The sequence below is a fragment of the Culex quinquefasciatus genome, chromosome 1 (genome assembly GCF_015732765.1).
Source record: "Culex quinquefasciatus strain JHB chromosome 1, VPISU_Cqui_1.0_pri_paternal, whole genome shotgun sequence".
NCBI classification, from domain to species: domain Eukaryota; kingdom Metazoa; phylum Arthropoda; class Insecta; order Diptera; family Culicidae; genus Culex; species Culex quinquefasciatus.
In genome coordinates this window covers 62994270-63017202 of record NC_051861.1, presented here as the reverse complement: position 1 = coordinate 63017202, position 22933 = coordinate 62994270, and the positions used below count along the sequence as shown (strand labels likewise).

General features: G+C 35.8%; 1 long non-coding RNA gene across 1 annotated transcript; it reads left to right on the top strand.

The window, feature by feature from the left end:
* Positions 1-12254: 12254 nt before the first annotated feature.
* On the top strand, positions 12255-12807 carry LOC119765171. Its single transcript, XR_005276540.1, has 2 exons — positions 12255-12402; positions 12498-12807. It is a non-coding gene; the product is annotated as an uncharacterized LOC119765171 (long non-coding RNA).
* Positions 12808-22933: the final 10126 nt, after the last annotated feature.

The following is a 22933-nucleotide window of genomic DNA, read 5'->3' as shown; positions in this document are numbered from 1 at the left end:
TGTGCGAACAACAACACAATTCTGAATCGACAGGGGAGGAAGAAGCGTGGGGACACACCACCATACGCTCCGAGATTTGGTTGCATTCGTTGGGAGCACCATGCTAAGAAGGTTTGGTATGGGACATTGTATTTCCACGAATGCCCTGGACACTATTTGCCGTGGTTAAAGTGCCACAACTCGCTCTCTGTAACAGTATTACTAATTCCAGTCCACGCTCACCAAGTCGTCATGGCCTAGTGGTTAGCATTTTTGCTTACCAATCCAAAGGACGGAGGATCGAACCCCGCCTCGAGCGACTTTGATTTTTCGTTCATATTCATCATTTCAAATTTAGGTGTTCTTAACATTCTCGTTGGGAGCAGATGGGCATCGAACCCAGAACCATTCGCTTACAAAGCGAACACCGTAACCAGTCAGCCACGGCCGCTCCCTATTTTCAGTTGGTATCTTTCGACAGAAAACTTAAAAGGGCTTATTTTTAAGCAAAAGTCCATCGCACTATCTGAACTGAGTACACCCTTACCAAAACATGATTTTCTGAGTTCAATATCTCACTTTTCATACGATTTTTTGAGTTCAACCCATATAACCATTTTTAAGCTTGTAGTACCTGAACTCAAAAAAATCGTATGAAAAGTGAGATATTGAACTCAGAAAACCATGATTTTTAGTAAGGGTGTAAGCCCAATACACTGTTTACAAAAATAGTCAGAAAAAGAGAGAGAGACGTAACATGCGCGCACAGTGAAAGCGTACTGTGAAAAAAACATTGCGTATAAATTGAATTAATTATCAACATTGATATTTAAATTGAATCGATTTATATATTGAGTTTTTCCCATAAATATTCATTTTATATTAATTCCACAAAACTCAGTTACAAAGTGTATTTTTTAAGGGACACCAGTCTTATCTATTTTTTGAAAGTTTTGTTAATAACATTCAATCAATCAGTTATTAAAATGATGTACACAGAAAAAAGTTGAATTTTGGAACGTTAAAAATTTGGTATGTTGAAAATTACCTCTTTTTTTGACTTATATTACATAAAAAATGTTTAAAAATGTGAACCTGATGAATATTCATCAGTAACTGATGAAAATTCATCATTTTCTGTGGTAAAACTAATCATTTATTTTGCCACAACATTTTTCACCATTCCCTGATGAATATTACCATCATTTTTTTCTGTGTACTGAAAGTCAACAATATTTTTAAATGTAAAAAAATATTTGAAGAGATTTATTAAATATTTAAATAAAATTTCACTTTATTTGATATTGCAAGTTACATAGATCATCAGTTTTTCAATGTAATATAAACAACTTTTTGTTGGCAAAAGTTACATTGACTTTAACATAATCTACTTCTAAAAAAATCTATTTAGAAACATAAAAACGATTCATGTCCAAATTCTTTAAAACACTGAAATAATAAAAGCAAATCAAATATTGAAGAAAGGTGATGTTCTTTCTTTAGTTGAATTATTTGCTCAAAACCAAAATCTTTCTTTGAATTAAACAGTTTCTTAAAGTACTCCTCATCTCAGTTTAGGACAATTACTATACCAATATAATACTTGTTATTTGTTATTTTTGTTATTTTGTTATTTTTATTTTATTGTCCATCCGACATTTATCTGTCTTAATGGACTGGGTGGTAAAAGCCCGTTCGAGTTGGATCGCTAAATTCGCCACTCTCGAATAGGCATAAAACCCACCGTCTTTTAAACATGGTCAATACATTTCACGAGATACAATATAAACTTAGATCTAAACAAAAATAGTACGGCGTAAGTTAGAAATAAAGGAATCTACAGACATCGAGTAATCAAATAAATCGTCAAAATCATTGAAAACGTCACACATCGCCCGGATAGGTTCCTGCTGTCCATATTGAGTACGATGAAAGTCTAGGCGGAGTGCGTTCCACGTTCTGAGCGGCCGCGGGATGACGTTGAAGTTGATCCTGGCGAGGATATTAGGAGCGTCGATGGCACCTAATAACAGTTTCCCCACGAAAGCCGCCCGTAAGAACTGCCTTCTCCTAGAGAGTGTTTCCATCCCTAGAGCCTCGCAGCGTTGTTCGTAGGATGGCGCTACAACTTGATCAGGCCATGAGTGGAAACGCAATGCGAATCTTGTGAACTTCCTCTGTACCGACTCGATTCTATTCACCCATTCATCAGTGTGCGGGCTCCAAGCCACCACAGCAGTCTCGAGGTGAGAACGAACGAGTGCGTAGTAAAGAGCTCGTAGGCAGGCAGGATCACGAAACTCGTTTGCGATCCGAAAAATGAACCCGAGATTGCGGTTTGCTTTGGAGATAACGGCGTTGTAGTGGGCGGAGAGGCTGAGCATTTCATCGAGGAGTATGCCAAGATCCTTAACGACGGTCGCCCTCTCCAGCGGTTGGTCTCCGATGGTGTAAGGCCAGCAGATGGGGTGTTTTTTGCGTGTGAAAGAGATAATAGAACATTTAGAGAAACTTACTGACAACAAATTTGAATCACACCACTGAGTAAAAGACTCAATCAGCTGTTGGAGCACCCGGCAGTCGTCTACGTTGTGAATTGGCTGGTAAATCTTTAGGTCGTCGGCGTAGAGAATTCTGCTTCCGGGTGGGAGCACAAAGGTAACGTCGTTGTAGTAGACAGAGAAGAAGCTTGGTCCTATATTACTCCCTTGAGGAACGCCAGACGTCATACAGAACGGCACTGATTCGGAAGCACCGATGGGTCGAGCTTGGCGAGTAAGATGCGGTGGTCGATCCTGTCGAACGCAGCCTTAAGGTCGGTGTAAACAACATCCACTTGTCCTCCGCCTTCCATGTTTCGTTTGCAAAATGAGATGAAGTCGACTAAGTTTGTACTTGTCGAGCGTCCCGAAAAGAACCCGTGCTGTGCTGTTGAGATGTAACCCTTCGTTGCGTTTATCAGGAGCGTGTTTACGATGATTTCCATCAGTTTGGAACCGGCACAAAGAGATGTTATTCCCCGGTAATTGGAAACGTCCCGCTTATCCCCTTTCTTGAAGATTGGGAACATGTACGATGATTTCCAGCAAAAACAATAATTCGCACAAAATATTCTAGTAACTTCCCAGAAAAAGATTTTCGAAGCATTGATTTGGTTTGAAAAAAAAAAAATATATTTGCAAAAGTAACAAAATGAAGTTTGAACAGTGATAGGTTCACTTTAAAATAATATTTTTCGTACATACCTGGTTAATCCTCTTCAAATCCATTCAACCAAAGCACGGTTGCATCGCAGCTAATTTGTCTAATTAAACAAAATGCCAGATGCTGAATGTCCCGAAACATGCCCAGGTTGTGGTCCTGTTAAAGAAAACAAAACACAAAGTATCAATTTTCAAACAGAATTTCCAGGGCTTTTTTTATCAAATAATCCAATATGATGTAATAAAAAAAAGGAACTTCTTCCTACTAAGTATTTCGAACCAGCTTGTACCATCGATTCAGATGGACTCCACTTTCCACCTTCACCGGGAAACTGCTCGCGAGTCGCCCAATAGATTACCTCCTCCGAAATAACCAGAGAAAGGTTCTTCCTTCTGTCACGGACACCCCTAAAGGATAGAAGCAATGTCACATTGCCACGTCCTTGCCCCTGCCACACACTCACAATCAAATAAAAACGTAAACAAACCCCAAAGCACAGTCACATGAACAATCACAGGCCGCAGCCAGCACCAACGCGAATTTGTCAGTTTTTTTCTCGCTCACCCCCTCCGGAAACACCAAGAAAGTTTCATCCAGTTGTAATCACCCGTTCACCAAGAATACGTCAAACGTAAACAAACACACACGCACACAATCGCGCATTCGCGAAAACAATGTTCCCCCACAAATCAGGATTCCAATCACGCGACACAAAATCAAAACAAACTTTACCAGCTGTGTTTTCCTTCACCGAGAACTCCCGTGTCCTGTCAAATTCACCGAAATAGTTCCGGCGTTGATCCGTGTCAAGACAGCACCTGCAGGAAGAGGACGAGGAAGGAGGCCAAGTGACATTGAGGGCAAGAGGATTCCTCTTCTGGGGGCAGCTGCTTGCTTCCTTGCATCCGCCAACACTGAGCGGAACTTTTTCTTTGCACTCAGCCACCAAAACAGAAGCAATCACTTAACCACAATATATCGCGGCTCTCGAACGCCACGGACCGAACGAACACACACTCCCTCGGCCACAGAACGTACTCACAACCCGCGGCGATTCGCGGACTACAATTTATCCGCGGAAAACTACTGCGCGAAAACGTAAACAAACCAGCCCGCCACGAACGCAAAAGCTGTCTGTCTGCCGATTGCCGATTCCTGTCACGACATGTCTCGCGCGTTGCATGCGAGCAGTGAACGAAAGAAGAGAGAAGAGAGAGAGAGAGAGAGTGAGCACGTGGGCTCATTTTTGTGCTTTGCGATGAAATTTTATTTGCGGTAAAATACTTTTAATGTGATTAGTTTAACTAGTGTATTTAAAGTAAATTAAAGTGAAAAAAAACTCAATAAAAAATTCCATTAACAAAACTGGCATTTTGCGGAGGAGTGGAAATTTTGCTAAGTCCAACGAAAACATGATGAAAAGTAATTGTATCATCTCATAATTGACAGGTCGGTTTTTTTCTAAGTCCCAAAATAATTGGGCATTCGAAATTTTGTAAGTCCAGCGAAAACAAGATAAAACTAGAAAATATCATCTCATGATGGAGAGGTCGATTTTTTTCTAAGTCCCAAAATAATTTGGCTTTCGAAATTTTTCTAAGTCCAGCGAAAACATTGATCAAACATCAAAATATCATCTCATGATAGACGGGTCGAAATTTTTTCAAAGTCCCAAATAAATTAATTTTCGAAATTCTGCTAAGTCCAAAAATATCAAATAGAAATGAAAATAAAACATTTGATGATACACTGTTTAGGAACATAAAAAGTATCATGAATTTCGGCGACCAATTTTTTAGTTTTTGGAACTAATATCAAACATGCCATGATATCAAAAACAACTCAAGTTATTTTTTTGTTCGTCCCATGATGCGCCCGGGCAGAAAGTTACATCTTCCTGAAAACTTGTCATGTTCGCAAAAACACAAACATGTCAAGTACCTGTTAACTTCCAGTTAAGAGTTAATCAAACATAAACGCGAACATAATTTACTCTACGCATATCAAAAAATTATCAACTTAAGTTCGTGTTGGGAACTTCAAATTATCATGCTATGGTGCGGAAAAATATCATCCATAAATATAAAATTATCTCGACCAGTTATTTTTTTTCCTGGAAAAATATGGGGCGAAAAATATCATACAAAAACATAAAAGTATCATGATAAGTTTATATGTTTTTCACTAAAAATCCTGCCAAAATATCTTCCAGAAACAAAAAAAAATATCATTTAAAGTTTGTTTTTCCACAATTTTTTTTTAAACTATGATTTAAAAAAGGTTACTTAATCCACCTTTAGGTGGTTGGTACCTTCCTCACATTCATAAACACTACACAGCGTATAAAAAACACTTATTTTTATCAAAATATAATTGATCCGGCCTAAAAAAAGTATATAAATAACACTTAAGTGCTAATAACTTTTGATGGGGTTGTCAGATCTTCAATCTTTTGGGCTCGTTGGAAAGGTCTTTTGATTACCTACCCAACGATGGTTCGCATAATAGATCCGGACAACTTTTTCATTAAAATATTTGAGATCCGGCCTCAAAAAAGTATATAAATAACACTTAAGTGCTCATAACTTTTAATGGGGTTGTCAGATCTTCAATCTTTTGGACGCGTTGAAAAGGTCTTTCAAATAACTTTCTAACAATATATAGTATGACGGGGTTTCTTACAAAAACCACCCTTTTTACAATCTTCTGAAGTTTAGCAAAAACCGTTTTTTTAGCATAACTTTTGAAGTACTTTTCTAAACTTTATAATATTAACTAGGGTCTTGTGGGACCCCAAGACGGATCGAATGAGACCAAAACAGTCTAAATCGGTTCAGCCAGTCCGGAGATAATCGAGTGCATATTTTTGGGTGCACGGACTCACATCCAGACACACGCACAGACATTTGTTCAGAATTTGATTCTGAGTCGATAGGTATACGTGAAGGTGGGTCTACGAGGTCGAATAAAGAAGTTCATTTTTCGAGTGATTTTATAGCCTTTCCTCATCGAGGTGAGGAAGGCAAAAACTGTTAAATCGTAGGGAATGGCACAAACAAATGATCCACGTTTTGCTATCTTGCAACTCATCATATATTTACACAGTGAACGTGTTTGAAGATAGCATATGAGCGACGAAAAGTTGACTCGTCAGCACTCTGATTTAAAATACAACTTTGAATAAATGATTCAATTCGAATTGACCATGTAACTTTATATTCAAAGTTTTGCAAATAATTGGTGTAAATATTGACAGTAGGAATTGCAACGTTTTATAGTTTTTAAACTGATTAATCTTTGACTACTTACATAAAACATGAACACTGATAGTGATAACATCACAAGGATAATTATAATTATCTCAACTTGTAGCTGTAGTTTTAAACATGTCGTGCTTGTCAGGAGTCTTGAATTTGACTGGTTGCTGATTTTGATGCTAGACCATCTGACTGAGTTGCTCTGCTATCTAAAATGATGAGTTGAAATAATTGCTATCTGAAATGATCTGTTAAATTTTCTGTGGCTAACCCATTTTTATATATTTCTGATAAAAAATAAAAGAAACCTGAACACCTTTATCACTAGTTTTTATTTGTCTTCAATGACATAACACATAACACATAATCCGAATCCATTTAGTGATTATCTTAAGGTTTAAAGAGTTCAATAAGTTAATTTTGGCGACCACGCACCCTTCTGGTTGTAAAAACAGATGATTTGAGACATCCATCTATTACAGTTATGATAAACAACCTCCGCCGCAGTAGTAATATCATGCCCATGTAGGACAAGGCGCTCTGCAAGACGAGCTGAAAGACAAATATTTTAATTATTAAAAATAAATGCAGATTATTTAAAATAATTACCTTTAACGAACTTGACTTTATTGCGGTTGAGTGGGCCATCAACTTCTCTTAAGGTGTGAGATTTAGAAGTTTTGGATGAGCCCGATGGACGGCCCATAAAGTTCTTTGATGGCTGCCCGGTCACGGTCTGATTGCCAAAGCCTTTTGGCCAGATCTCTTTCATGAGAAGGCGAACAAAGGCGTAGTGTTTCTGCGGCGTGGCATTGTCCATAGCTGTAATTTGTTCCACTGCGATGTAACAATGTTACGGTGTAATGAATGTTGCGGTGTAACAATGTTACGGTGTAATGAATGTCACGGTGTCACGAATGTTGCGGTGCAACAATGTTACGGTGTAACCATATTACGGTGTAACAATGTTACGGTGTAATGAATGTTGCGGTGTAACAATGTTACGGTGTAACGAATGTTACGGTGTCACGAATATAACGGTGTAACGAATGTTGTGGTGCAACAATGTTACGGTGTAACCATATTAGGGTGTAACGAATGTTACGGTGTAACGAATGATGCGGTGTAACGAATGTTACGGTGTAACGAATGATGCGGTGTAACGAATGATGCGGTGTAATGAATGTTACATTGTAACATTGCTACACTATAAGATTTGTTACAGTGCATTATTCCTATGGTTTTCATTAGCCTGGTTAGCCTGACTTAAGCCATGGTTCATGGTTCACTGAACAAGGATTGAACCACAAAGGAGGCTTAAGCCGAACCAAGTTTATAGGTGAACCTAGCCTAACCGGTTCATTTGGGAACTCTGGTTTTACCCACATGCTGACGAGATACAGGCTTGGGATCAAGTGTCCCCGGGGATCAAGTCTCCCCACTCTGAATTTAAAAACATGCAAAAACTAATCAAAACTTTTGTAGAAAAATGTGTTCAGTGTAAAATGAACAAACATTATGCAAAAACAAACGATATTTATACAAAAACTTCATCTTCTCATTCAGTTTTCGAAACAATTTCCATAGACACAATTGGACCTATGACAAAAACGCAAAATGGTAATCGATACGCATTAACTCTGCAATGCGACCTATCCAAATACGTTATTGTTGTTCCAATCCAAGATAAACAAGCTCACACTTGCAAAAGCGTTTGTAGAAAACCTCATTTTAGTTTTTGGATGTCCCAAAAATATAAAATCAGATTTAGGAACAGAATACAAAAATTAAGTATTCGGTAAAATTCCTCAGTTCTTACAGTTGAATCAAAAATTTTCAACAGCTTACCACCCACAAACAATTGGTAATCTGGAACGTAATCATCGTTGCCTCAACGAATACCTCAGGTCATTCACAAATGAGTTGCATGATGATTGGGATTCATGGCTCCCTTACTATTGTTTTTGTTACAATACTACACCAAATACTGATACGCAGTATACATAGTTTTTGGAAAACAAGCAAATTTTCCCACATACACACTAAACAAAATAGAACCTATGTACAATCACGAGGAATACTATACACAATTAAAATTCAAATTACAAACAATAGCTCAGAGAGTACGTGATATCATAATCAAAACAAAACTGAAAAGAATACAAAACCAAAAATCATCAAACCCTATCAACCTTAAAGTAGGAGACAAAATTTTAATTAAATCAGAAACCAATAGAAAATTAGACAACATTTATGAAGCCCCATATACTATAGGTAGTCTAAATCATCCAAATATAACAATTTTTCATACACCCTCAAATAAAAATAAAGAAATCCATAAAAATAGGGTAATCAAATACGCAATCTAAAAAAAAAACCTCATCCAAGCCTAACTTCAACCGAAGTAGGTGAAAGTTTCCCGGCAATAGGCCGTGGAAGTGAATAATTCGGAAATAACAAAAAACAGGAAGATTTTGTTTATATACACAAGATTGTAAAAGGCAACTGGAGAATGGTAAAGAATAATTTTTACTTCATAAAAATCATTCTTCTTTTAGGGGGAAGGTGTGATAGGTTACCACCCCTGCACGGGTTTACCAACCCTGCATAGCTAATTAGTTGCAACCCATCATTTACTGCTTCACACTTCAATTTTAATTTATTGCCCTGTCTGGCTGAGTGAGCCACACACAGCCAGGCCCAGGACTCAAATTACATAACAATCGGTTCAATATGCGCTGGCATAACTGCTGTGCTTGCGCATGGGACTGTTTCGGGTTGTACAATTTTTCGGGTTTTACGGCAAAGTGGCCATGCGCTGGATAATGCTTGGTGCGCTGGTACTATGAACCAAAACACCAACACAGTCACACAAAAGGGCTTGTACCGAAACTAGAAAACCAAAACCGCGGTGTGCGTTGTTGGGAAGCTTGTTATGATCGCGTTTGTCATAAACGCTTGTTTGATTACACGCAAACGAGAAATCCGTGAGGCTGGCCCTCCCAAATCGAATTGAACGGGACAACGCTCAAATCGTACGGAAATCCCTCACGCTCAAAACAAACTTTGTAGTTCACGCATACCATTACAAGAAAAGCTTTCAATTTTATTTCGCAAACACCATACACTCACGCGCAGTTGCATCTAACAAGTCGGCGATGAGTTGATGTATGCGTGCGTGTTTGTTTCAGTCAATCAGCACATATTCATCTATCAGGGAGGTGGAAGATTGACATGCCACAAACCAATTTTTTTATTGTTCAATTGTTTAATTGTTTAATTGTTTAATTGTTTAATTGTTTAATTGTTTAATTGTTTAATTGTTTAATTGTTTAATTGTTTAATTGTTTAATTGTTTAATTGTTTAATTGTTTAATTGTTTAATTGTTTAATTGTTTAATTGTTTAATTGTTTAATTGTTTAATTGTTTAATTGTTTAATTGTTTAATTGTTTAATTGTTTAATTGTTTAATTGTTTAATTGTTTAATTGTTTAATTGTTTAATTGTTTAATTGTTTAATTGTTTAATTGTTTAATTGTTTAATTGTTTAATTGTTTAATTGTTTAATTGTTTAATTGTTTAATTGTTTAATTGTTTAATTGTTTAATTGTTTAATTGTTTAATTGTTTAATTGTTTAATTGTTTAATTGTTTAATTGTTTAATTGTTTAATTGTTTAATTGTTTAATTGTTTAATTGTTTAATTGTTTAATTGTTTAATTGTTTAATTGTTTAATTGTTTAATTGTTTAATTGTTTAATTGTTTAATTGTTTAATTGTTTAATTGTTTAATTGTTTAATTGTTTAATTGTTTAATTGTTTAATTGTTTAATTGTTTAATTGTTTAATTGTTTAATTGTTTAATTGTTTAATTGTTTAATTGTTTAATTGTTTAATTGTTTAATTGATTAATTGTTGACATTTGACAATTTGAAAATTTGACAATTTAACAATTTGACAATTTGACAATTTGACAATTTGACAATTTGACAATTTGACAATTTGACACTTTGACAATTTGAAAATTTGACAATTTGACAATTTGACAATTTGACAATTTGACAATTTGACAATTTGACAATTTGACAATTTGACAATTTGGCAATTCGACATTTTGACATTTTGACATTTTGACATTTTGACATTTTGACATTTTGACATTTTGACATTTTGACATTTTGACATTTTGACATTTTGACATTTTGACATTTTGACATTTTGACATTTTGACATTTTGATATTTTGACATTTTGACATTTTGACATTTTGACATTTTGACATTTTGACATTTTGACATTTTGACATTTTGACATTTTGACATTTTGACATTTTGACATTTTGACATTTTGACATTTTGACATTTTGACATTTTGACATTTTGACATTTTGACATTTTGACATTTTGACATTTTGACATTTTGACATTTTGACATTTTGTCATTTTGATATTTTGACATTTTGACATTTTGACATTTTGACATTTTGACATTTTGACATTTTGACATTTTGACATTTTGACATTTTGACATTTTGACATTTTGACATTTTGACATTTTGACATTTTGACATTTTGACATTTTGACATTTTGACATTTTGACATTTTGACATTTTGACAATTTGACATTTTGACATTTTGACATTTTGACATTTTGACATTTTGACATTTTGACATTTTGACATTTTGACATTTTGACATTTTGACATTTTGTCATTTTGACATTTTGACATTTTGACATTTTGACATTTTGACATTTTGACATTTTGACATTTTGACATTTTGACATTTTGACATTTTGACATTTTGACATTTTGACATTTTGACATTTTGACATTTTGACATTTTGACATTTTGACATTTTACATTTTGACATTTTACATTTTACATTTTTACATTTTACATTTTTGCATTTTTACATTTTACATTTTTACATTTTACATTTTACATTTTACATTTTTACATTTTACATTTTTACATTTTTACATTTTTACATTTTACATTTTTACATTTTACATTTTTACATTTTTACATTTTACATTTTTACATTTTACATTTTTACATTTTACATTTTACATTTTACATTTTTACATTTTACATTTTTACATTTTACATTTTTACATTTTACATTTTACATTTTACATTTTACATTTTACATTTTACATTTTTACATTTTACATTTTTACATTTTACATTTTACATTTTACATTTTACATTTTTACATTTTACATTTTACATTTTTACATTTTTACATTTTTACATTTTTACATTTTTACATTTTTACATTTTTACATTTTTACATTTTTACATTTTTACATTTTTACATTTTTACATTTTTACATTTTTACATTTTTAAATTTTTACATTTTTACATTTTTTTTACAATTTTTTGAAACATTGGCATTTTGACATATTAAATTTTTCATATCCTGACATAAAATTTTTGACATTAAAAATTTGGATGTATCGCGATATCTGATAGTTTTTTTTTTGTTCAAATTAAAATGAAAATTTGTATGCATTCTGCTTTTCTTGTTCTGAGAGAACAGTAATTATCGCTTGATTCCTCGTCGTCTATGTTAATGTATAACGAAGGTATGATGGTTTTTGCCCCAAAAATATATATTATTCAAACGGCTCAGAAAAGTACGATTTCTTTTTTCGGTAAATATGTTAAAAAATTATTGAAATTATTCTCAAGCAACTTCAGCAAATTCATTCAAATCTCGAATCTGATAGTTTTTTTTTTATTTTGAATTATATTTTTGTTGAAATTAAATCCGACATGCCCGCTACGATTTATGTACCTTGCGCTGCACAAAGAAAGTGACAGTTAGCCGATAACCACCACTCGGGCAAGTGGCGTTTTTGTGTGGCCGTCGCCGGCTGGCCGGTAAAGTTGGATTAAAATTCCCGAAGTTAATCCGACCAGAGGACAGATTGTGGACCAAACATCTTTATGTCATGTAAGTATATGCTTGCAGAATGATTCTAGAGTAGTTTTTTGTTGTGTTACTTTAATTATGTAGACTTTAACTTCCTTTTCCTTTGTTTATTTCAGCTCCGGCAAAATACGAAGCTCAGTTCAGATTGGCCGTAGCTGCAGGAAGTCCCCGGGTTAGGTTCCGGTGGCCACTTCGAGGTGCAGGATGCAGGATGACCAAGTCGTCGATTCTTCTGAATACGGTCATCAGGCCGGATTTGATGCGGTCGGAAGTGGTTGCTTCGATTCTTTCCAGCCATCGACAAACTCATCTCGGACCGCCACGGCAAGATAAAAGGAACAACAGTGAATAGTGTTTGAGTGAATTTATTGTGTATTGTGAAAATGTAAATAAATCATCTCTGGTTCATAAAATTTGCAAATTTGACTCGATTTTTTTATTAATTTGGCGAGGAATATTTTTTTCCATCCGATCTCACTAACACACAGACAGCCCTGATTCACCAATACATTCACACAATGGATACACAGTAATGCACCAATACATGTGAAAAGTTATGCATGTGTGAGTGTAAGTTCAGTTACCGGCTTGAAGCTTTTTTTCGTGGATTTCCCTCACAAGCATTGTGCGGTAAAACTCGCCTGTCCGTGCACGGGGGCGTTTTTTCTTCGTTTTGGGAGGGATCCCTCGCAAAATTCGGCCGATCTCGGTTGCGTGTAGAAACGTACAAACATATTGTACGATTAAAAATATTCTTTTGGTGAAAATTGCGTTTTTTATTTATTTTGGAAATCATATCATTCATAATACTCATAATATCATCATAATACTTTGCTTTCATCATTAGACTTTCTTTTGTGCTGACGTTATAAATCAGGCCTGCCCAACCTTTTTGGCTCAATTTTCACATTTTTGATCGTCAAATTTACAATTGTTATTTTTTTTTCATGGTTTCTCTTGATGGAATCGGTTCTCAGATGACCAGTGAACATAACTTTGATAATAGATTGAAAAAATATTTTTGCAGGTCGTTTTAATGTCTCCACAACGACTTCGAGACTCGACACAGATATCCAGCTCAGCAGTTCATGGGCCCCCTTCTGTGCAGTGCTTAAAAACCGAAGATCATGCAAAAACATCCCGGCCTGCTGTGGACTAGAATATGGAAGAACATATCTGCAAAGGAATTAAACACTGCCGAGAAGACCTGCCTCTACCTGACAGTCAACCAGAAAATATCGCACCAAGAACTACTCTTCCGGACTAACAGGGCTCCTTCGCCAAACTGCGAGCACTGTGGATTCGTTGGCACCTTACAACACAAGCTAGCAGATTGCAGCCGAGTTAGTGGAGCCTGGGCTCTACTGCAAGGGAAACTGCAAGGAATAACAACAATCAACCTTCCCTACGAAGCGTTAGCACGACCAGAACTCCGGCGTATCGGGAGACGAACGAGAGCAGCAATACTTAAAACATTTGCTTGTTATGTCATTTTCATTGAAAAAGTTAATGGATTGGTAGACATTAACGCTCTAGATTTCTTTTTACAAACTGAAGTTCACTTAATCTGTTAAATAACACTTAGATTTAATATTTGCATTGACTGAATAAAACAACTATATATAAAAAAAACCCGATTTAATCCCACCAGGGGTGAGATAGAGCCTTTCTTACAAAAGAATATAACTTCTCTCAATTCACAACATCGACTTGATACAAAAAATCTTATGATGAAAGCAAGGGATTATTAATAATGTGTACAAGCTACTACGAACGAGTATAAGTCGAGCCGAAACATATGCGCCAGCATTCTCGCGCCAGTATTCGAAGCTCAACTTGACAACTTGTCGACTTGGCGACGAAGCGTCGGAAATCGATGCAGTGTGATTTTTTAGCGATTTTTCGGTTTAAAATTCATGCTGAATCGACATATTTACGAAGCTGGAAATGACGTCCTAGCTTAATGTAAAACCTATACCTTTCTTTAGTAAGAAAGGCAAAAAGTAAATCGTTCTAAAAATTGATCGGGATTGCCGATCGATGTCGAATTTGTTTCAGATGCTCACTCATGGTCTGTACTATGAATGTAGCAAGAAATTTCGAATAAAATCAGAAATGAAAAATGTTGGCGAAGGTCACCAGGTAGGCTTTTACCTTTTTTTAGGGATTTTGTTTCTTATGGTAGGTCAATCAAACGGCTCTAACTCCAGAACCATATTATGAATCTGGATGAAAATTTGGGAGGTTGTAGGGCTCGAAAAATGCAATTTTGAGATAAATAAAAGGTATGAAAATGAAAAATTTTGACCATATTTTCATTTGAAAACTGTGTATTTTCTGGAAAAGTCTAGACACATCCGAAAACAGATGGATATTTCGAAATTTGCGCGGCAACTCGCCCAGGTTCAGCACACTAGCTTTCATCTGCATTTAGGAGAATCGAAATCGGATTTATAGAAGCTGAGAACGGCGCGACATAAAATTTAGCAAAATTTTACCACATACGAACATCACTCGACCTCCACGGAATTTATTTTCTCAAAATTCGAGGGTTCGAGATAGACGAGTTCTGTCAAGGTGAATCGATAGAGCGTCGAAAATCGATGCAGTGTGATTTTTTAGCGATTTTTCGGTTTAAAATTCATGCTGAATCGACATATTTACGAAGCTGGAAATGACGTCCTAGCTTAAAGTAAAACCTATACCTTTCTTTAGTAAGAAAGGCAAAAAGTAAATCGTTCTAAAAATTGATCGGGATTGCCGATCGATGTCGAATTTGTTTCAGATGTTCACTCATGGTCTGTACTATGAATGTAGCAAGAAATTTCGAATAAAATCAGAAATGAAAAATGTTGGCGAAGGTCACCAGGTAGGCTTTTACCTTTTTTTAGGGATTTTGTTTCTTATGGTAGGTCAATCAAACGGCTCTAACTCCAGAACCATATTATGAATCTGGATGAAAATTTGGGAGGTTGTAGGGCTCGAAAAATGCAATTTTGAGATAAATAAAAGGTATGAAAATGAAAAATTTTGACCATATTTTCATTTGAAAACTGTGTATTTTCTGGAAAAGTCTAGACACATCCGAAAACAGATGGATATTTCGAAATTTGCGCGGCAACTCGCCCAGGTTCAGCACACTAGCTTTCATCTGCATTTAGGAGAATCGAAATCGGATTTATAGAAGCTGAGAACGGCGCGACATAAAATTTAGCAAAATTTTACCACATACGAACATCACTCGACCTCCACGGAATTTATTTTCTCAAAATTCGAGGGTTCGAGATAGACGAGTTCTGTCAAGGTGAATCGATAGAGCGTCGAAAATCGATGCAGTGTGATTTTTTAGCGATTTTTCGGTTTAAAATTCATGCTGAATCGACATATTTACGAAGCTGGAAATGACGTCCTAGCTTAAAGTAAAACCTATACCTTTCTTTAGTAAGAAAGGCAAAAAGTAAATCGTTCTAAAAATTGATCGGGATTGCCGATCGATGTCGAATTTGTTTCAGATGCTCACTCATGGTCTGTACTATGAATGTAGCAAGAAATTTCGAATAAAATCAGAAATGAAAAATGTTGGCGAAGGTCACCAGGTAGGCTTTTACCTTTTTTTAGGGATTTTGTTTCTTATGGTAGGTCAATCAAACGGCTCTAACTCCAGAACCATATTATGAATCTGGATGAAAATTTGGGAGGTTGTAGGGCTCGAAAAATGCAATTTTGAGATAAATAAAAGGTATGAAAATGAAAAATTTTGACCATATTTTCATTTGAAAACTGTGTATTTTCTGGAAAAGTCTAGACACATCCGAAAACAGATGGATATTTCGAAATTTGCGCGGCAACTCGCCCAGGTTCAGCACACTAGCTTTCATCTGCATTTAGGAGAATCGAAATCGGATTTATAGAAGCTGAGAACGGCGCGACACAAAATTTAGCAAAATTTTACCACATACGAACATCACTCGACCTCCACGGAATTTATTTTCTCAAAATTCGAGGGTTCGAGATAGACGAGTTCTGTCAAGGTGAATCGATAGAGCGTCGAAAATCGATGCAGTGTGATTTTTTAGCGATTTTTCGGTTTAAAATTCATGCTGAATCGACATATTTACGAAGCTGGAAATGACGTCCTAGCTTAAAGTAAAACCTATACCTTTCTTTAGTAAGAAAGGCAAAAGTAAATCGTTCTAAAAATTGATCGGGATTGCCGATCGATGTCGAATTTGTTTCAGATGCTCACTCATGGTCTGTACTATGAATGTAGCAAGAAATTTCGAATAAAATCAGAAATGAAAAATGTTGGCGAAGGTCACCAGGTAGGCTTTTACCTTTTTTTAGGGATTTTGTTTCTTATGGTAGGTCAATCAAACGGCTCTAACTCCAGAACCATATTATGAATCTGGATGAAAATTTGGGAGGTTGTAGGGCTCGAAAAATGCAATTTTTGAGATAAATAAAAGGTATGAAAATGAAAAATTTTGACCATATTTTCATTTGAAAACTGTGTATTTTCTGGAAAAGTCTAGACACATCCGAAAACAGATGGATATTTCGAAATTTGCGCGGCAACTCGCCCAGGTTCAGCACACTAGCTTTCATCTGCATTTAGGAGAATCGAAATCGGATTTATAGAAGCTGAGAACGGCGCGACACAAAATTTAGCAAAATTTTACCACATACGAACATCACTCGACCTCCACGGAATTTATTTTCTCAAAATTCGAGGGTTCGAGATAGACGAGTTCTGTCAAGGTGAATCGATAGAGCGTCGAAAATCGATGCAGTGTGATTTTTTAGCGATTTTTCGGTTTAAAATTCATGCTGAATCGACATATTTACGAAGCTGGAAATGACGTCCTAGCTTAAAGTAAAACCTATACCTTTCTTTAGTAAGAAAGGCAAAAAGTAAATCGTTCTAAAATTGATCGGGATTGCCGATCGATGTCGAATTTGTTTCAGATGCTCACTCATGGTCTGTACTATGAATGTAGCAAGAAATTTCGAATAAAATCAGAAATGAAAAATGTTGGCGAAGGTCACCAGGTAGGCTTTTACCTTTTTTTAGGGATTTTGTTTCTTATGGTAGGTCAATCAAACGGCTCTAACTCCAGAACCATATTATGAATCTGGATGAAAATTTGGGAGGTTGTAGGGCTCGAAAAATGCAATTTTGAGATAAATAAAAGGTATGAAAATGAAAAATTTTGACCATATTTTCATTTGAAAACTGTGTATTTTCTGGAAAAGTCTAGACACATCCGAAAACAGATGGATATTTCGAAATTTGCGCGGCAACTCGCCCAGGTTCAGCACACTAGCTTTCATCTGCATTTAGGAGAATCGAAATCGGATTTATAGAAGCTGAGAACGGCGCGACATAAAATTTAGCAAAATTTTACCACATACGAACATCACTCGACCTCCACGGAATTTATTTTCTCAAAATTCGAGGGTTCGAGATAGACGAGTTCTGTCAAGGTGAATCGATAGAGCGTCGAAAATCGATGCAGTGTGATTTTTTAGCGATTTTTCGGTTTAAAATTCATGCTGAATCGACATATTTACGAAGCTGGAAATGACGTCCTAGCTTAAAGTAAAACCTATACCTTTCTTTAGTAAGAAAGGCAAAAAGTAAATCGTTCTAAAAATTGATCGGGATTGCCGATCGATGTCGAATTTGTTTCAGATGCTCACTCATGGTCTGTACTATGAATGTAGCAAGAAATTTCGAATAAAATCAGAAATGAAAAATGTTGGCGAAGGTCACCAGGTAGGCTTTTACCTTTTTTTAGGGATTTTGTTTCTTATGGTAGGTCAATCAAACGGCTCTAACTCCAGAACCATATTATGAATCTGGATGAAAATTTGGGAGGTTGTAGGGCTCGAAAAATGCAATTTTGAGATAAATAAAAGGTATGAAAATTAAAAATTTTGACCATATTTTCATTTGAAAACTGTGTATTTTCTGGAAAAGTCTAGACACATCCGAAAACAGATGGATATTTCGAAATTTGCGCGGCAACTCGCCCAGGTTCAGCACACTAGCTTTCATCTGCATTTAGGAGAATCGAAATCGGATTTATAGAAGCTGAGAACGGCGCGACACAAAATTTAGCAAAATTTTACCACATACGAACATCACTCGACCTCCACGGAATTTATTTTCTCAAAATTCGAGGGTTCGAGATAGACGAGTTCTGTCAAGGTGAATCGATAGAGCGTCGAAAATCGATGCAGTGTGATTTTTTAGCGATTTTTCGGTTTAAAATTCATGCTGAATCGACATATTTACGAAGCTGGAAATGACGTCCTAGCTTAAAGTAAAACCTATACCTTTCTTTAGTAAGAAAGGCAAAAAGTAAATCGTTCTAAAAATTGATCGGGATTGCCGATCGATGTCGAATTTGTTTCAGATGCTCACTCATGGTCTGTACTATGAATGTAGCAAGAAATTTCGAATAAAATCAGAAATGAAAAATGTTGGCGAAGGTCACCAGGTAGGCTTTTACCTTTTTTTAGGGATTTTGTTTCTTATGGTAGGTCAATCAAACGGCTCTAACTCCAGAACCATATTATGAATCTGGATGAAAATTTGGGAGGTTGTAGGGCTCGAAAAATGCAATTTTGAGATAAATAAAAGGTATGAAAATGAAAAATTTTGACCATATTTTCATTTGAAAACTGTGTATTTTCTGGAAAAGTCTAGACACATCCGAAAACAGATGGATATTTCGAAATTTGCGCGGCAACTCGCCCAGGTTCAGCACACTAGCTTTCATCTGCATTTAGGAGAATCGAAATCGGATTTATAGAAGCTGAGAACGGCGCGACATAAAATTTAGCAAAATTTTACCACATACGAACATCACTAGAACTCCACGGAATTTATTTTCTCAAAATTCGAGGGTTCGAGATAGACGAGTTCTGTCAAGGTGAATCGATAGAGCGTCGAAAATCGATGCAGTGTGATTTTTTAGCGATTTTTCGGTTTAAAATTCATGCTGAATCGACATATTTACGAAGCTGGAAATGACGTCCTAGCTTAAAGTAAAACCTATACCTTTCTTTAGTAAGAAAGGCAAAAGTAAATCGTTCTAAAATTGATCGGGATTGCCGATCGATGTCGAATTTGTTTCAGATGCTCACTCATGGTCTGTACTATGAATGTAGCAAGAAATTTCGAATAAAATCAGAAATGAAAAATGTTGGCGAAGGTCACCAGGTAGGCTTTTACCTTTTTTTAGGGATTTTGTTTCTTATGGTAGGTCAATCAAACGGCTCTAACTCCAGAACCATATTATGAATCTGGATGAAAATTTGGGAGGTTGTAGGGCTCGAAAAATGCAATTTTGAGATAAATAAAAGGTATGAAAATGAAAAATTTTGACCATATTTTCATTTGAAAACTGTGTATTTTCTGGAAAAGTCTAGACACATCCGAAAACAGATGGATATTTCGAAATTTGCGCGGCAACTCGCCCAGGTTCAGCACACTAGCTTTCATCTGCATTTAGGAGAATCGAAATCGGATTTATAGAAGCTGAGAACGGCGCGACACAAAATTTAGCAAAATTTTACCACATACGAACATCACTCGACCTCCACGGAATTTATTTTCTCAAAATTCGAGGGTTCGAGATAGACGAGTTCTGTCAAGGTGAATCGATAGAGCGTCGAAAATCGATGCAGTGTGATTTTTTAGCGATTTTTCGGTTTAAAATTCATGCTGAATCGACATATTTACGAAGCTGGAAATGACGTCCTAGCTTAAAGTAAAACCTATACCTTTCTTTAGTAAGAAAGGCAAAAGTAAATCGTTCTAAAAATTGATCGGGATTGCCGATCGATGTCGAATTTGTTTTAGATGCTCACTCATGGTCTGTACTATGAATGTAGCAAGAAATTTCGAATAAAATCAGAAATGAAAAATGTTGGCGAAGGTCACCAGGTAGGCTTTTACCTTTTTTTAGGGATTTTGTTTCTTATGGTAGGTCAATCAAACGGCTCTAACTCCAGAACCATATTATGAATCTGGATGAAAATTTGGGAGGTTGTAGGGCTCGAAAAATGCAATTTTTGAGATAAATAAAAGGTATGAAAATGAAAAATTTTGACCATATTTTCATTTGAAAACTGTGTATTTTCTGGAAAAGTCTAGACACATTCGAAAACAGATGGATATTTCGAAATTTGCGCGGCAACTCGCCCAGGTTCAGCACACTAGCTTTCATCTGCATTTAGGAGAATCGAAATCGGATTTATAGAAGCTGAGAACGGCGCGACATAAAATTTAGCAAAATTTTACCACATACGAACATCACTCGACCTCCACGGAATTTATTTTCTCAAAATTCGAGGGTTCGAGATAGACGAGTTCTGTCAAGGTGAATCGATAGAGCGTCGAAAATCGATGCAGTGTGATTTTTTAGCGATTTTTCGGTTTAAAATTCATGCTGAATCGACATATTTACGAAGCTGGAAATGACGTCCTAGCTTAAAGTAAAACCTATACCTTTCTTTAGTAAGAAAGGCAAAAGTAAATCGTTCTAAAAATTGATCGGGATTGCCGATCGATGTCGAATTTGTTTCAGATGCTCACTCATGGTCTGTACTATGAATGTAGCAAGAAATTTCGAATAAAATCAGAAATGAAAAATGTTGGCGAAGGTCACCAGGTAGGCTTTTACCTTTTTTTAGGGATTTTGTTTCTTATGGTAGGTCAATCAAACGGCTCTAACTCCAGAACCATATTATGAATCTGGATGAAAATTTGGGAGGTTGTAGGGCTCGAAAAATGCAATTTTGAGATAAATAAAAGGTATGAAAATGAAAAATTTTGACCATATTTTCATTTGAAAACTGTGTATTTTCTGGAAAAGTCTAGACACATCCGAAAACAGATGGATATTTCGAAATTTGCGCGGCAACTCGCCCAGGTTCAGCACACTAGCTTTCATCTACATTTAGGAGAATCGAAATCGGATTTATAGAAGCTGAGAACGGCGCGACACAAAATTTAGCAAAATTTTACCACATACGAACATCACTCGACCTCCACGGAATTTATTTTCTCAAAATTCGAGGGTTTGAGATAGACGAGTTCTGTCAAGGTGAATCGATAGAGCGTCGAAAATCGATGCAGTGTGATTTTTTAGCGATTTTTCGGTTTAAAATTCATGCTGAATCGACATATTTACGAAGCTGGAAATGACGTCCTAGCTTAAAGTAAAACCTATACCTTTCTTTAGTAAGAAAGGCAAAAATGTAAGTTTTAAGTGAAAAATTGGTCCGGCCCGCGGATTGATTTTTGACGCAAAATGTAGATAAAAACGACTTGTATAAATATTTTTTCAAACTTTTGGAAAAGTTATGTTCACTGGTCATCTGAGAACCGATTCCATCAAAGAAACCATGAAAAAATAACAATTGTAATTTTGACGATCAAAAATGTGAAAATTAAGCCGAAAAGGTTGGGCAGGCCTGTCATAAATAAACAAAGTCGATGTTATTAATTGAAAGAAGTTCTACCATTGTTATATTCTTTAGTAAGAAAGGCTCTTTCTCACCCCAGGTGGGATTAAATCGGGTTTTTATGGTACTTGCTAATTATTTACATATTTCAGGATTATTTTTCAAGTGAGTGACTAACTAATGCGCAAAAGAACATGTTGCCGGTAGTTGGAAGCAATTTTATATCTTAAGCGCTTTGAAATCGTTAGCGCAAGTGAAAAGATGTTGATGGCAACTTTCGTTAAGCAGTTAACCTCTGATCTTGCGTGTGGATGTGTGTGGTCTCGCAAAATATAAATTATGATCAAAAGTGCATTAAATTTGATCTTTTTGGCCAGTAAATGGCATAAATTTGCGTGCTTACTTGGGGTGGTGCTGTTACTGTTAAGTTTATAGCCTAAATAGTATTTTTGGAGCTTTAATCAAGCATCGAAGATAGGTGTTTGATTAGAAAGAGTATATTTCCCCTACAAGGCAGATGAGCAAAGATAGAAAATTCGATGAAACTGGTTCGATTTGGATCAAACAGAGCGATCTAAGCCCGATCTCACGCACACTAGCTTGCCATTTGTTTTTGCTGGCGGGTACAAATTTTAACCTAAAAACCCTTCGTGTACAAACACGCAATACATGCGCATTTAGATAACTCTGATAGAAACTCTGCAAAATATCATAGAGTTATCTACGTGCGCATGTATTGCGTGTACGTACACGATGGATTTCTAGGTTAAAATTTGTACCCGCCAGCAAAAACAAATGGTAAACTAGTGTGCGTGAGATCGGGCTTAGATAACTCTATTCCCCTCTCCTTCCCTATTATAGCTTTAAAGCCGGATTTCGTGTTTAAGGAATTGAAACTAATATTTTTTTGTTTTTATTTCAGTTCTAAAATAAATATGTACAGTAATTTAGCGTCCGCATCAATAAGGCTCACAGTTTTTCATGTATCACAATCCGTAATAGTTCGTTTAGTGTTTTTTGTTGTTGCATACTCTTATTGGTACTTAAACTCGTGAGGAGTTATATAATAAACACT